The sequence below is a fragment of the Pseudorca crassidens genome, chromosome 2 (genome assembly GCF_039906515.1).
Source record: "Pseudorca crassidens isolate mPseCra1 chromosome 2, mPseCra1.hap1, whole genome shotgun sequence".
NCBI classification, from domain to species: Eukaryota; Metazoa; Chordata; class Mammalia; order Artiodactyla; family Delphinidae; genus Pseudorca; species Pseudorca crassidens.
Window position 1 is genome coordinate 25,586,518 of NC_090297.1, and position 15,670 is coordinate 25,602,187.

General features: G+C 43.0%; 2 protein-coding genes across 7 annotated transcripts in view; one reads left to right on the plus strand and one right to left on the minus strand.

Moving 5' to 3' along the window:
• The window catches only part of ZBTB8OS (zinc finger and BTB domain containing 8 opposite strand), a 131,775-nt gene that overhangs the window by 51,874 nt on the left and 64,231 nt on the right, over positions 1-15,670 (minus strand). Inside the window, exon 8 of one of the 5 annotated variants that reach the window (XR_010940707.1) lies at positions 8,649-8,911. The exons of the other annotated variants lie outside the window; for them this stretch is intronic. The gene's annotated coding sequence lies outside the window, so the exon portion shown is untranslated. Of the gene's footprint in view, positions 1-8,648; positions 8,912-15,670 lie in introns of those variants that run through there. 5 annotated transcript variants of the gene reach the window in all.
• Positions 4,439-15,670, plus strand: part of ZBTB8A (zinc finger and BTB domain containing 8A) — a 53,641-nt gene continuing 42,409 nt past the window's right edge. Inside the window, exons 1-2 of one of the 2 annotated variants that reach the window (XM_067725295.1) lie at positions 4,461-4,496; positions 4,756-4,856. The gene's annotated coding sequence lies outside the window, so the exon portion shown is untranslated. Of the gene's footprint in view, positions 4,497-4,755; positions 4,857-15,670 lie in introns of both variants that reach the window. The other variant, XM_067725296.1, reaches the window with a different exon arrangement.

The window sequence follows — 15,670 nt, forward strand, 5'->3', positions numbered from 1 at the left end:
TTAAAACAACAAACATTGAGTACTTTACAAGGTTTATCAGGGTCAGGAATTCAGGAGCAGCTTAGCTGGTTGGTTCTGGCTCAGGGTCTCTCCTGAGGCAGAGTCAAGCTGTTAGCTGGGGCTGCAGTCAGCTGAAGGCTTGTCTAGGGTGGGAGGATGCACTCCAAGATGGATCACTCACATGGCTGTTGGCAGGAAGCCTCTGTTCATCTCCACATGGCTGCCTGAGAATCCTCAGGCAGTTGGCTTCTTCCAGAGCAACTGATCCGAGACAGAAAGAAAAAGCAGGACGCTGCTTTCACCTGTATCGCCAAGACTCCGAAACCCAACACTATCACTTCTGCTTTATTGTATTATTTAGAAGCAAGTCACTAAGTCCAGCTCACACTCATGCAGAGGGGAATTAGGATCTACCTCTTGAAGGGAGCAATGTCAAAGAATATGTGGGCATTTTTAAACCAACACACCTATCCATACTCTTCTCTTTGCCCCCCCCCAATTTCAATGGGGATAGCAGTGTTATCACTTTTCTGATCTAGGGGCTCTTCCTCTATTTAAGATTTTGATCTTCTTCTCCCTGAATTTGTAGAGATTCAGCCACTATTAATTGTTCCTCCTGAATATTCAGTATCTCCCTCTCACCTTCATGCTTTCCATCATCATTAAACATTTTAAGGTCATTTATGTATATCCCCTTCTAGCTAATATCCTGTCTCTTTGCCTGGAATAGTTTTAAAACATAGCCCCAAATTTTCTGACATTCTTCCCCTTAAGAGATCGCAGCTATATATCCCCTTCTTCTTGAATCTTGGTAGGCTTGTGACTACTTTAACCAATGGAATATGGCAAGTGAGGCAATGCAACTTCTGTAGCTGGGTATAAAAGACTGTGCAGTTCCTTCCTAGTTTTCTTGAAATACCCCCTCTTGGTATGCTCTCTTTTGGAGACACTCCATTTCGGAACCCAGCCAGCATGCTGCAAGCTCAAGTCACATGAAGAGGCCATGTTTAGGGCTCCAGATGACAGTCACAGCTGCGCCTAGTTTTCAAGTAGTCCCAGTGAAACAGAGCAGACCCTGTGGGGCTCTTGGACACAAAAGTCTTTCTGTGTCCCCCATTTCTTGATTACAGGAAATAGGCTTCATTCAGCCTCCATGATCTTCCCTGAGCTCCAATGGGCAGGTTCAAACAGTTGCTAATCAGGAAAGGGAGGGGATGCGGAGACAAGGGAGGAGCATCAAGAAACAACAGTACAGCCTTGGGGCAGGGTCCTGGTTCCTCCTCAAGGGCTATACCTAACAATGTCTTTTGAGTTGTTTTGAAGATACTAAAACCCCAGGAGGTGAAAAAAGTTAACTGTATGCTGCCCATAAGCACACAGACCCCACACAGGCTGATGGTGCTGACTCCCAGTTGCCTCACCACCAACCAATCAGAAGAATGTCCACAAGCTGATCATACCCTCCTCTTTGAACCATTACTGTGAAACTCCTCACTATGCCCTCCAGTTTGGGACACACAGTTTTGAGGGCATTATCCCTCTGAGGCCCCCTTTGCTTGGCAAAGCAATAAACTTATTCTCTTCTACTTCACCCAAAATTCTGTCTCCAAGATTCAATTCGGTACCAGGGTACAGAGGCTGAATTCCGGCTACACCAGCCTTGGTACTAGATCTGTCAGTGAAGAAACCTCCAGGTGATTCCAGTTCCCAGCAGTTCAAGTCACCCTCAGCCATTTGAGTCTTCCCAGCTGAGACTCCAGACATTGTGGAACAGAGACAAGCCATCTCTGCTGTGACTTGCCAAATTCTTGACCCATGTGTTACAGGAACCACTGACTGAAACCGCCCTCTGGCCAGACAAGGTAGTAACCACTTGCTTGAGTTATCTTACAACAGGAGGTCCTGGTAAAGAATGTGGAACTAACAAGCTACCACCAACCAGAAGAATTCGGGAAAGGTCAAAAGGAGAGAGGAGATGCCAGTCCATATCTCCTACCAACCTCCCAGAATCCTTCTCGTTGGAATCCATCTTGGCTGAGTGATGCGTGCCACCAGGAAGGACCCTGAGTCAGAATGACTGGCCAGACACAACCCGGAAACTAACCCCATTACCATAAAACCTGAGACCAGGAGCCACGTGGTAGGGCTGTTCTCCTGGGTTCCCTTACCCTGCTGCTCTCCACCTGGACGCCCCTTCCCAGTAAAGTCTCTTGCTTTGTCAGCACTTGTGTCTCCTCAGACAATTGATTTCCGAGTGTTAGACAAGAGCCCACTCTTGGGCCCTAAAAGGGGTCCACCTTCCTGCAACACATGGAATCCGTGAGCATAACAAAATAATCTTTGATTTATGCCACTATGTTTGGGTTGGCTTTTTACACAGCAATTGTAATTGGAATATCACCTTTATAACCAAATCTCTCAAGAGTTGTCTATTCTCACCATCTCTATTTCTTCATCCCCACGTAGTCCGATAATCTGGATTTTGCTCCCTTCTTTCAAGCTTAATAATGTTCTCTGACGTCAATGATTTCCAAGTTGTTAGATCTAATAGACTTTTTCTCTTAGACTGCTAAGAGAAGTATTTAACACTATTGTCCAATTCTCCCTTCTTGAATTACTCTCTTCTAGTTTCTGTAACACCACACTATCCCACATCTCTTCCTTCTAGTCACTTTTTAGACTCATTTGCAATTTCACCTTCCTCTAGCCAGCCACTAGATGATGAAGCTGGTGATGCTTGGTTCTTAGTTTCTTCTCTTACTTCATATTCTCTTTTCTATCTATATTCATGGTTTTAATTCCCATCTATACAACATTGATGATAACATTTTACCTCCAACAATTTTATCTATTAAGCTTCAGGCCATATGTCCAAATGCCTTTTAACATTTTGTACTAGTTAGAGTTCTTAGTTGCACAGAGACTGGCCTTGGCTGATCTAAACAGAAATGAATGTATTAAAAGTTCACAGAATCACAGGAAGAGCAAAGCACAGGGATTGGAGCCTATGCTAACCAGGCAGAAACAATAGCCAAGTCATACCACAGAACTGGTCTGGTGAGGACACCAACACTGCTCTCAGCAGAGCCATGGCAGCTGGTGCCACTGATAGCACTGGAACTGGACAGTGGATACTGCCACTAGCGGCACTGCCACTGTGGCACCTGGAGATACTATCTTGCTGCAACTATCACCACTGTCAGAAAAGATTCTTTGAGTTTCCTGTTTCTTACAGCTCCCTCTCCAAAGTCCCTGGTGGGTGCATCCGATTATCACCCAGTATAGATCCTGGCCATTGTCTTAGCCACAAGGGATTCTGGGAAAGCAAGTCACTGGCATTTCCAGATTCTGTTGCAGAAGGCAGATTCCACCTCGTATCAATTACTCATAACGTAAGGAATTCTCCAAATATATAAATGAGTTTCAGAAGCTAGAGGGGGAAGTTGAGGGAAAAAAATTCCCATTACTTCTTCCTTGAAACAAAGAATTTATCACCCATCTGATGTGCTCTCTTGAGGAACAAGTTTGTAGAATTCTTTTGCATGTTTTAATTAATTAAGGCTAAAAAAACAACACAAAACAAAAAAACCCTTTGGCTATAACAATGCCCAGGTCTTTCTGGGAGAATTCTCAATGCGGATGCTAGCAAAAGAGTTTGAGTACATCCAACACTCCTGATACCAAGTGGCTTTCAAACACGTTTTCAATTACCTGTTCAGAATGTGAGGACATGCAACTAAATAGGAAAACAATTCAAGAGTAATACAGCAGTGACATTAAGAGATAGTTGTGAATATTTTGTATCCTTCTAGTAGAGAGTATGATCCTCAAAACGCACAGCTAATTATGATCAAACCAAAGTAATAAACTTTGTCCAGTATAACTGAGTATGACATGAGAGAAATCCATCAAAAACTAAATGTTTTGAAAATCTGAGTCTTTTTTTCAGTTTTACTATATCACAGTACGTTTCAGTACCTGACCCCAACATAAGGAACTAGAAAACTAATTTATAGAATTGTTTCCATAGTAACAATGAAAATTCAGTGACTTAAGATTTTAGCAAATATATAACCTGACGTCAGAACCCTAAATATTAGGGACATAACTATATCAGAAGAAAGGCTTGATATACAATTAATTTTTGTATTTGAAAACACAAAACCTGCTATTCTTACTAGTTTTATATTTTCTCTGAACTTAACCAAGAGTTATTTTCTCTTATCTCAGCTCCTTGGGTTATCCTCTTCAAAGAAAATGCTTGTGACCCGTAGAGATTTAGAAAAGGTTATCCCCGACTAAAACGAGTGCTTCAATAAAGGGAAAAATTCTGTGCAGATCTCTTCCATTTGACGTTGCTAAACTTAAGTACAATAATGTCACATGTACTTACACAGTAATTGTGGGCACGCCTAAGTCCCTCCCTCTTTCCTAAACCAAATTCCCCAGATCCTAGAAATCCAGCCCTTCTGCCCTCCGGAGGCGCCTTTCCCAACGTAAAGTACAATTTAAAATTTAAGCTCCTGACTAAATAATGACTCTGTAGTCAACTGCTAGGGGATCCGGGCACCCCAGTGCCTCTGGAGGGTGCAGCAGGGTGTAGGCAAGGGCAGGGGAGTGGGCGAAGCTGCTGGTTGGTGCCTGAAATCTGTGCGTTGCCCCTTTAATTGTGTCCCCAGCCCTCGGGCGTTTCTGTCCAACGCCCACGTCAGCAAATACCTTTTGTTTCTCTCACGTTGGGGCTACTTGTTTTAGGGCGCAAAGGAACGGCTTCGAAAGGGGGTATTTCCCCTGCCGAGAACCGGGAATCTTACCCCGGCCCGCGCACGCGACCCGCCGGTGCGCCTCGGCCCGCGGTAAGTGGCTGCGCGCGGCGCGAGCGGAGGGCGGGCGGGGCGTCGGGGCAGCCCGGGACGGGCCCGCGAGCTTCGCTGCGGGCGGGGGCGCGGGCTAAGGCGCCGCGGGCTCTGGCACCGGGCGGCGACAGCGGCGGGATGCGGCCCGGGTGCGGCGCCCCCCAGACGTCCCCGGGCCGGGAGAGCGGCGGGAGGCGCAGAGGCGAGCGGGCGCCATTTGCAGCCCCGGGCGCAGTGGCGGCGGTGCGCCGGCTCCGAGGGTCTGGAGACGGTCACAAAGGAGGCGCGGCCGGCCGGCGCAAAGGACCCGGCCTCGGGACGGCGGCCGGCGAGGAGAGGCGGCCGGCGGCGGGGCGCACCGGTTCCCGGACTGCGCGGTCGCCCCCCCTGCCCAGCCGCCCGGCCCTGCCCGCCTGCGCTCCCGGGAGGGGCAGCGGGACAATGGCCGCGCCGTCGCCGCCCGCGCCCGCCCGGCCGCCCCCGCCGAGCGCCGCGCCCGCCTGGCCGCCCGGCTCGGCTCGGCCGCGGCGCGGGGAAAGGCGGGAAGGCGCGCGGAGCCTCCTGGCGGCAGCGGCTGGAAGGCGGCGCGGGGCCGGTGCCGGGCGTGTCTGGAGCCGTCGGGCGCCGCGGACTCCCAGAGGGTCGGCGGCCGGCCGGGCTCGGGCTGCGCGGCGAGTGATGGATGGCCCGCGGGATGGGGCGGCCGAGTCTGGGGCTTCACCCCTTCGGCCCCGGGCGCTTCCTCGGGAAGGTGGCTGCCTGGGCAGTGGTCCGAGTTTCTCCGTACATCCTTCATCCTTTGGTTTTATATCGTGATGCGACAGATCCGAGCTTAGAATCCAAGGCAGACTTACTATACCTAACAAATATTGTGCTATAATTATTGTTTTATGACGGACCCACACAGACGCACCTCTTACCTATGCAGACGGCATCTTTTTTAAGTTAATAGCGGTTTGGCCCCTTCCCCTTCAAATGCGCTTATTTATTATTGATTGTGTCAGTAGCCAGGCTCTGTATCGTTCAAAGGCGTGTTTTTTTTCTCCTCCCCTTTTTCTTTTTTCTCTTTTAAATTGAGATATCGTAGACATATAACATCGTGTTAGGTTTAGTCCAAGACGTGTTTGGAAGCGGTAGATTCTCACCTATTGGGCTTTTAAACTACCCACGTCAGTATTATTTGTTCTTAATAAACGTTTATATTTGCAGAACTTTAGTCAGTGGAGTGCTTTCGCCTATATGAATTATTTCAAATAAAACAACCACCCAGTCAGGCTGATGCTTTTTCCACTTTCTAGGTGAGGAAACGCATTAAGCATTTAAGCCTTAAGCCAGGTGACCGGTGGCAGCCTTCCAGCGCCCTTGCCTCCTGTTCTTGCTCTTTATTTCCTCCTAAAGTCACCTCCAGAGTCTTCCAGTAAGTAAGTCATATCGCTACCGTGCTCTAAAGACCTTAACTGATCTTTATCAGAAACGAGTCTAAAATCCTCAGCAGAAGAACCAAGGCTCAAACTTCTGTAATCTTCCCCAAGCCTCAGGTATGGTTGGGTTTGTGACACCCCTGGAACAAGAAGAGCCCTTCACTGATAACCGGGGATCAGATATCTTTATTCCTGGGAGCCCCTCTGGCCACACAAGCAGTAAATGGGAAGTGAGAATCTAACCTGCCACCCTTGGCCAAATGGGCATGTTTGGGTTTGGCTGTAAAAGGTCAGAAGGAGGCATCATGAGGACCTAGGCTTCTTCCAAGTCATGTAAATTTCCAACCCCATGAAAGACGGCCCTCTGCCAGACTTTATCTCATGGCCTTGAAATCACCAGCTCTGCTGTTGATGGTTTGAGCCCAAAGTTTGTAAGATAGGGTAATACTTGATTCATCCTATATCATTTAAATCTTATTTGCTAGATAAAATGGAATTTACATCTAAGAGGCTCAACCTCTTCAGTGACTAAACTATATGTTTATAATATTTAAAGGATTTGGTGCAAGCTTTTTGATCCCCTTGAGGGAAGTTTTTGTCACTTCTTTGCTCAGAATTGGTCAGTGGCTCCCCATCTTCAGTGGCTCCCCATCTTACTCAGACCAAAAGCCAAAGGCCCCTAGGTAGTCTACAAAGTCCTACAGGAACTGGTCCCATGATGTCCTACCTGCCTCACAAGCTGTCCTTCCTTTCTGACTCCATCTCTCATTGCTCTCCCCAGCCCTCCTTGATGTTCCTACAATCCTCCTTGCCTGCTTCACCTCAGAGCCTTTGCACTTGCCGTCCCATCTGCCTGGAACACCCTTCCTCCAGGTGCCCAAATGACTCTCTCTCACCTCCTTTGGTCTTTACTTTAAATACCATCTTCTCATTGAGACTTTCCCAAATATGGTTTTGATTTTCTTAAATACTTTTATACTTAATTCTGAATCTCTCCAGTGTTAAAAGATATTTATCCATATAGTTACCATGCCAGTTTGCTGAAGTTCCTTATGGCCCAGAGATTTATGCTAAGAAGGCTAGTGAGATTTGTGTTGGTGACCCTGATGGGACACACTAAATTCTTAGTTAAAAACTATGTGCCTTGGGCTTCCCTGGTGGCGCAGTGGTTGAGAATCTGCCTGCCAATGCAGGGGACATGGGTTCAAGCCCTGGTCTGGGAAGATCCCACATGCCGCGGAGCAACTAGTCCCGTGAGCCACAATTACTGAGCCTGCACGGCGTCTGGAGCCTGTACTCTGCAGCAAGAGAGGCTGCAATAGTGAGAGGCCCGCGCACCGCGATGAGGAGTGGCCCCCACTTGCCACAACTAGAGAAAGCCCTCGCACAGAAACGAAGACCCAACACAGCCATAAATAAATAAATAAATATTTTTTTTAAAAAAGGCGAAATTCCTTTAAAAAAAAAACAATGTGCCTTTATAAAGATGGTCTTCTATCCCACAACCTTAATTGGAGTTACACTCATTACCTAAATCTTTCGTCTGCTTGTGGAAATTCATGTCTTTTCCTTCTGTTCCAAGGACCTTTGCACTTAATGGTTTCTAAAATATGTATTGTCTTTTTCACCCACCTTTAAAGATCTTTGAACTTGATGGGAATCATTAATTCTTTAATATTCTTAGAACTATTATAGATATAAACTCTTATAGATATTTTAAATGTTTCAAATTGAATTTGGACTGTCTACATGAACTAGTACAACAACTTGCTGTTTCAACTTATAAGGTCAATCTACTGAAAAGAAAATTTGAAACATATTACCCATTTCCATGACTTAATCACTTTTTTTTTTTTTGTGGTACGTGGGCCTGTCACTGTTGTGGCCTCTCCCGTTGCGGAGCACAGGCTCCGGACGCACAGGCTCAGCGGCCATGGCTCACGGGCCTAGCCGCTCCGCGGCATGTGGGATCTTCCCAGACCGGGGCACGAACCCGTGTCCCCTGCATCGGCAGGCGGACTCTCAACCACTGCGCCATTAGGGAAGCCCCTTAACCACATATTTTGAGAATAACTTAAACCTTTCCTGGTGACTCAAGAGTACAATTATGAATGCAGGTTATGTTAATGCTTTGTAGTATTATGAAGTTGTAACTGATCCCAATTTATAGGACAATTCCTATTTTCTTGCAAAGGTTCCTGTTATCACTTCTGTTATTCACTGTCCTCTGCCTTAATTTAGTTCCTCTCCATTTCTTGCTTTGACAACTGCATCAAGCCTTTAAAATGATCTCGCTGGCCCTACCTCTCCCACTGTTCTCTTCCTCCATGCTGTCTCAGGTTTTCTTCTGGGTATACAAATTGGATCATCATAACAATAATACCTTATATTTATTGAGCCCTAACTGCATGCTAGGTATTGTGCTAGGCATTTTGCATACATTATGGTCAGAAGAAAAGTGCGAGACTTATGAGTGCTTTGGTTTGGGGTCAGTCAGCCTGAATTCCAATCTCTGTTCAGCTGCTCGTTGCGCAGTCTTGGAGAAGATTTTCTTTTCATTTCTCTGTGCCTCCAATTCTTGATCTATGCAATGTGAATCACAGCAGCAGTTACTTCATGAGGCTATTGTGAGGACTGAAATAAGATAATGAGTGTAAAATGCTTAGTACTGTGCCTAGTAAACATTCAAATATTAGCTATTTAGTTTTATTAAGATATAACATAAAAAAGATATAACATATACCATAAAATTCATCCTTTGAAAGTGTACAATTCAGTGCTTTTTAGTGTATTCACAGAGTTGTGCAACCATCACTACCCTCTAATTATAGAACACTTTCACCACTGCATAAAGAAACTCCATATCCATTAATAGTCATTCCCCATTCCTGCATCTCCCTAACCCCCGACAACCACTAACCTACTGTCTGTCTGTTTCATCTGCCGATTCTGGATATTTCATATAAATGAAATCATAAAATATATGGACTTTAGTGACTTGCTTCTTTCACTTAGCTTGAGGTTTTTAAGGTTCATCCATGTTGTAGCAGGTAATCAGTTCTTCTTTCCTTTTTATGGCTGAATAACATTCCATTGTATAGATCTACCACATTTTGTTTATCCATTTTCCCAAATGTTGATGGACATTTGGGTTGTTTCCACTCTTTCACTATTATGAATAATGCTGCTATAAACATTTGTATACAAGTTTCTATGGAGACCTATTTTCATTTCTCTTGGACATATACCTAGGAGTGGAATTGCAGAGTCCTTTGGTAACTCTGTGTTTAATCATTTAGGAACTGCCAGACTGTTTTCCAAAATGGGCGTACCATTTTACATTCCAACCAGCAGTACATGAAGGTTCTGATTTCTCGACATCGTGGCCAACACTTGTTATTTTCGAGTGTGTGTGTGTGTGTGTGTGTGTGTGTGTGTGTGTGTTGTAGTCATCCTAGCGGGTGTGAAGTCGTATCTCATTATGATTTTTACTTGCATTTCCCTAATGACTACTGAGGCTAAACATATTTTCATGTGCTTATTGCTGTTTGTCTTAATTTATTTCTTATTGCTGTTAATCTTATTTATCTTAGCTATTATCTTATGTAATCCTCTTAACAGACTTCCTTAGAGCCTCTTAACAGTCAATATCCCCACTTTGCAAAAAGGAAACTGATGCTTAGATTTAAGCAACTTGACTAAGTCACATAGCTAGTCATTGGTGGACCTATAACCATGTCACTCTTCTTAAAATCCTTCAAAAGTGCCCCAAACCTACAAAAGTGGAGGGGCTTCAGGATCTGGCACCTACATACTGTTCTCCGTTCATCTTCCACTGCCCCTCCACAGACCCTGAGTCTCTAGTCATAGCACACTTTTTTTGAAGAGGTCATGCTGTTTAATACCTGTCTGTGCCTTTGCCCTTGGTGTTTCTGTTGAGAATGCCCTTTGTCCTCTTTTTCATGTATGAACTTTTACTCATCCTTCAAGACTCGACGGTTCTGCCTTTTGGAAACTTTTGTGGACACTCCCAGGCAAAGTCATTTGCTTCCTTGGTTTTATAGTTTACTTCTACTAGGAGTATTTTCTTTCTCTCTCTTTCTCTGACTCTCTCTCTCTGCTGATAGACATTGAGTTGTTCTAGAGCACTGATCTTTGACATGTCATCATCTTTGTGTTCCCAGGGCCAGGGATAGCCTGGCATAGAGCAGATGCTCAATAAATAGGTATTGAATGAATACATTTCACATTTCAGTTTGAATATCTGACCTCATGAAAATAGAATTAAAAGATTTTTTCTTAAAAAAAAGGAAGAGAGGGGCTTCCCTGGTGGCGCAGTGGTTGGGAGTCCGCCTGCCGATGCAGGGGACGCGGGTTCGTGCCCCGGTCTGGGAAGATCCCACATGCCGCGGAGCGGCTGGGCCCGTGAGCCATGGCCGCTGAGCCTGCGCGTCCGGAGCCTGTGCTCCTTAATGGGAGAGGCCACAGAAGTGAGAGGCCCTCATACCGCAAAAAAAACAAAAACAAAAAAAACGGAAGAGAAAATATGTATAGCTCTGTGAAGTTCAGAACAGTGTAAACCTAACTACCGAATCAAGGATGAAGCTGCTTTCTTTCAGTTGTTTTTCTAACCCTTCAGGAAATCTGCACTGCTTTGAGTCCTGGACTCTCAGCAGCATCTGAACCGTCGAGGGTATAACAAACACCTTTGTTTAGGCTTCAGGTCCCTCTATCTCACTGGCATTGTTGGATAAGGCGCAACACAAGGTTCTTATAATTTCAGAATATTTGGGGGAAGCTTTATTCCAAAATCTACAATATATTTTTTATCATCAGAGGACACTTCTGCAAACCAAACCAGGCCATCATTTTATCTATGACCTTCTTAATATGTAAATTAGAATAGTATTCTAAGCCTAAACATTAAATTTTAAACTTTGAGATTGCAAATCTTATACACATCTCATTCTTATGAAACCTCCTCTGTGATAACATTTTAAAAACAACCTAAGTTTTGAATAACACAACAACCTAATTGTCTGTTAATGGATGAATGGATGAATAAGATGTGATATATATATTATTATATATATATAATATGATTGTATATATACTGGAATAATATTCAGCCATGACAAAAAAGAAATCCTGTCATTTGTGACAACATGGATGGACCTGGAGGGTTTATTATGCTAAGTGAATTAAGCCAGACAGGGAAACACAGATATTGCATGTTATCACTTATATGTGAAATCTGAAAAATGAAAGTCCAATTCATAGAAGCAGAGAGTAGGAAAGTAGTTGTCAGGGACTGGAGGGTAGGGGGAGTAGGGTGAGGTTGGTAAAAAGGCACAAACTTTCAGCTATAAGATGAACAAGGTCTGAGAATCTAATGTATAACATGGTGACTATAGTTGATAACACTGTATTGTATAATTGAAATTTGCTGAGGGAGTAGAACTTAAATGTTCTCACCAAACAACAACAACAAAAAAGATAAATATCTAAGGTGGTGGATGTATTAATTAACTAGATGGGAGGAATCCTTTCACAATATATATGTATACCACAATGTACACTTTAAATATCTTACAATTTTATTTGTCAGTTATATCTAAATGAAGCTGAAAAAAAACCCAAGTAACAAACACCCTGGTTCATAGAGTATAATTAATGAGGTAACATTTGAAATGGGAAAATGACAAAAATTGTTTCTAAAGAATAACTCTTCCACACTGTTGGTGAGAATGTAAATTGGTACAACTACTATGAAGAATAGTATGGAGTTCCTTAAAAAACTAAAAATAGAACTACCATATGATCCAGCAGTCCCACTCCCAGAGAAAAACATGATCCGAAAGGATACATGCACCCCAATGTTCATTGCAGCACTAATTACAGTAGCCAAGACATGGAAGCAACCTAAATGTCCATCGACAGAGGAATGGATAAAGAAGATGTGGTACATATATACAATGGAATATTACTCGGCCATAAAAAAGAATGAAATAATGCCATTTGCAGCTACATGGATGGACATAGAGATTATCATAGTAAGTGAAGTAAGTCAGACAGAGAAAGACAAATATCATATGATATCACTCATATGTGGAATCTAATTTTTTTAAAAAAGAAACAAATGAATTTATTTACAAAACAGAAATAGACTTAAAGATATCCAAAACAAACTTATGGTTACCAAAGGGGCAATGTGGAGGGGGGGAGGGATAAATCAGAAGCTTGGGATAAACACACACACACTACTATATATAAGATAGATAACCAACAAGGACCTAGTGTATAGCACAGGGAACTCTACTCAATATTCTGTGATAACCTATATGAGAAAAGAATCTAAAAAAGAATGAATATATGTGTATGTATAACTGAATCACTTTGCTGTACAGCAGAAACTAACACAGCATTGTAAATCAGCTATACTTCAGTTGAAAAAAAAAATAACCCTTAGGGTGAGGTCTCCAATAACTAGTTAGAGTAACTAATTAATTGACTAGTTAGAGTAGAGGTTTGCTATCCTCAGGTACACTGTGGTTTTGAAATGATCACTCTCTCTGAGTATACAAATATGGGAACCAGTCAGATTTTTTCTGTGTCCACTTTTGTATAAGTAAGCATTCTTTAGGCTACAAGAAAATGTGTGGTAATAAAATTCTAAAATGTTTACATTTCCTGCTCAGTTAAAGTAGTGTTTTAAAGTGGCCTGCATAATTAATAATAGTGATTACTATTATTACTCTAATAATAGCTAACATCTCTCAGGGGCTTGTTATAAGACAGCCACTGTTGTAAGCACTTTACTTAGATTATCTTTTCATTTACTGTGTCGCATAACTCTAGAAGGTATAGGTATTATTACTAGTCCCATTTTACAGATGAAGAAACTAAGGCACAGGGAGGTTAACTTCCCAGGGAGGTTAATGTGTGGCAGAGCCAGAATTTGCACCTAGGCAGTCTGATTCCAGAGCCTGTACCGGCAAGCACACTGCCCAGTACTGCTGCCCACAGACTAATCACCCTTCTGCTTACATTTTGAGGCAACTGATGTGCTAATATGTCATCTGGGCCTAGTTGCAGGAAAGAGCAACCGCTCTAGCATTTTAATTCGTTTGCAGAATCATTGGAAAGGCTGAGAGGAGTGGGCTCTGGGCTGGGCCTTCAGAAATTATTCCCAGGACCAGACTGCCAAACAGGGCCTCCAAGGGAGGGAATCGGGAGGCCACCACTGGCACTTCTGAGTTCCAGATGACACTGCTCACTGCAATTCAAGGGTCAAGAAATTGCTATTCTGAAACTGCCCCTTAACACCCACCAGCTAGTCACGGCTGTCTCCACCAAACTTGTCTCTTGACAACCATGAGGCTCTGGACACTGGAATGCTGCAGAAAAACCCAATGTTTCCATAAATGTGCTTGCCAGCATTAACAGCCAGAGCAGCAGAAAGGTGGCTCCCACCTCATTTCTGCCTCCAAATCTCACGGAAGAACATTGATAGATGGGCCCCATTTCACATGGGGAAACGTAACTGTAAAGGAGTCTGGGAAATGGTCTTTTTAATTTTCCACAAAGAAGTTAGAAAGGATGCTGGGGGTTAATACACAAATCTACTCTTAACTAATTTCTGCCAGGGTAGAACTTGGTTATCGCTAAAACTGACATTTCATCAAGCATGTATAAACTGTTTTGGGTACAGACAATGTTCAGAAGTCAGTTCTCTTAAAAAGCCTCAGAATTAATTTTGCTTGCCACTGTACAGACCCAGTACACTGCACAGTGCTAGTTAGTGCTCTTAAGTAGCGTTGTTGAAATAGTGACATTAAAGCTATCAAAGTGAATACCCTTTACTAAGTGCCCTCCTCGCTCACTGGGGTAGATGAGCTTTTAGGGTCGGGAGGAGTTGTTCTCAAAAGTTATTTGCTTTTTATAAAGCAGAAACTAACACACCATTGTAAAGCAATTATACTCCAATAAAGTTGTTAAAAAAAAAGTTATTTGTTTTGTTCCTCCGAGTACAGAATCCTAGTTTACCCCTAAATTAGATCCTGCTGTTTTAATTATGGGTATTTCTTAAAATCCTTTTCATAGCCAATTCTATTCTTTGCTGTACTTTAAATGTAAACACATAAAAAGTGTTGATAAACCACTGTAAGAGGTTTGCTGCTTCCCAACTCCATCACCTTTTGCTCTTAGTTTGTTTTTCGTCCCTTTGTTTAAAAAACAAAATTTAGGGGCTTCCCTGGTGGCGCAGTGGTTGAGAATCTGCCTGCTAATGCAGGGGACACGGGTTCAAGCCCTGGTCTGGGAGGATCCCACATGCCGCGGAGCAACTAGGCCCATGAGCCACAACTACTGAGCCTGCGCGTCTGGAGCCTGTGCTCCGCAACAAGAGAGGCCGCCATAGTGAGAGGCCCGCGCACCGCGATGAAGACTGGCCCCCGCTTGCCACAACTAGAGAAAGCCCTCTCATAGAAACGAAGACCCAACACAGCAAAAATTAATTAATAAACTCCTACCTCCAACATCAAAAAAAAAAAAAATTAAAAGATAAATTTTTTTTAAATCTCCCATTCTTCCCACATATAAAGACTGTGGGACTTGTTTCTTCTTAAATAAACTTTGCCAATCATAAGAGGAAATCACATGACACTTTATGGAATACTCAGATCATCTTGGCTATTTTCTCTTTTGGTTGCTGTTCAAAAAAATTTTTTTGTAAACTTCTAGGTCAGTGTTTTAAATAGCAGTGTTTTGAATGGTTTAAGTTGCCAGAATTTCGACCTCCTCATGGGTGGATAGCTGATGCATTTGTTTTACTAACTAAAGTATATTTGAGCAGTTCTCTTTTCTCTGGTGGTGTTTTCAGGATGCTCATTTAAAAGTTATTTCATTTTGTTTTCTTTATATCTCCCTGTATTTTTAAAATTTTCTGTAAGTGTATAATACTTTTATAATCAGAAAAAAACATTATTTTAAAAAGTGATTTCATTAATTTAGTCAGAATTATTTTGGTGGGAATTCTTAGCTTAATTCATTGATTTAAAAAGCATTAAATTCATTTTTCCACTACCTATGGACATAAAGCTTTAACAGCCACTACATTAACAAAACTTCATGGTCAATGAACAAAATAGTTGAACAGATTTTTTTTTTTTTTGGTAATGAAAAAGGTTTGGAATATAGTAGAAACTGAAACATTTTTAATACACGTTGTTGCAGCTCCTCTCGCAAATTGTGGTACACTGTAGTACAATCTGGCAAATTGAATGATAGATCTGGGTGACTGCAGTGCGGCTTTCTGAACATATGTAGTAGGACTTTTTTCCCCCACTTCCCTCTTAACCATAGAGTTTTAAAGAAATGTTTAACTTTTCAAGT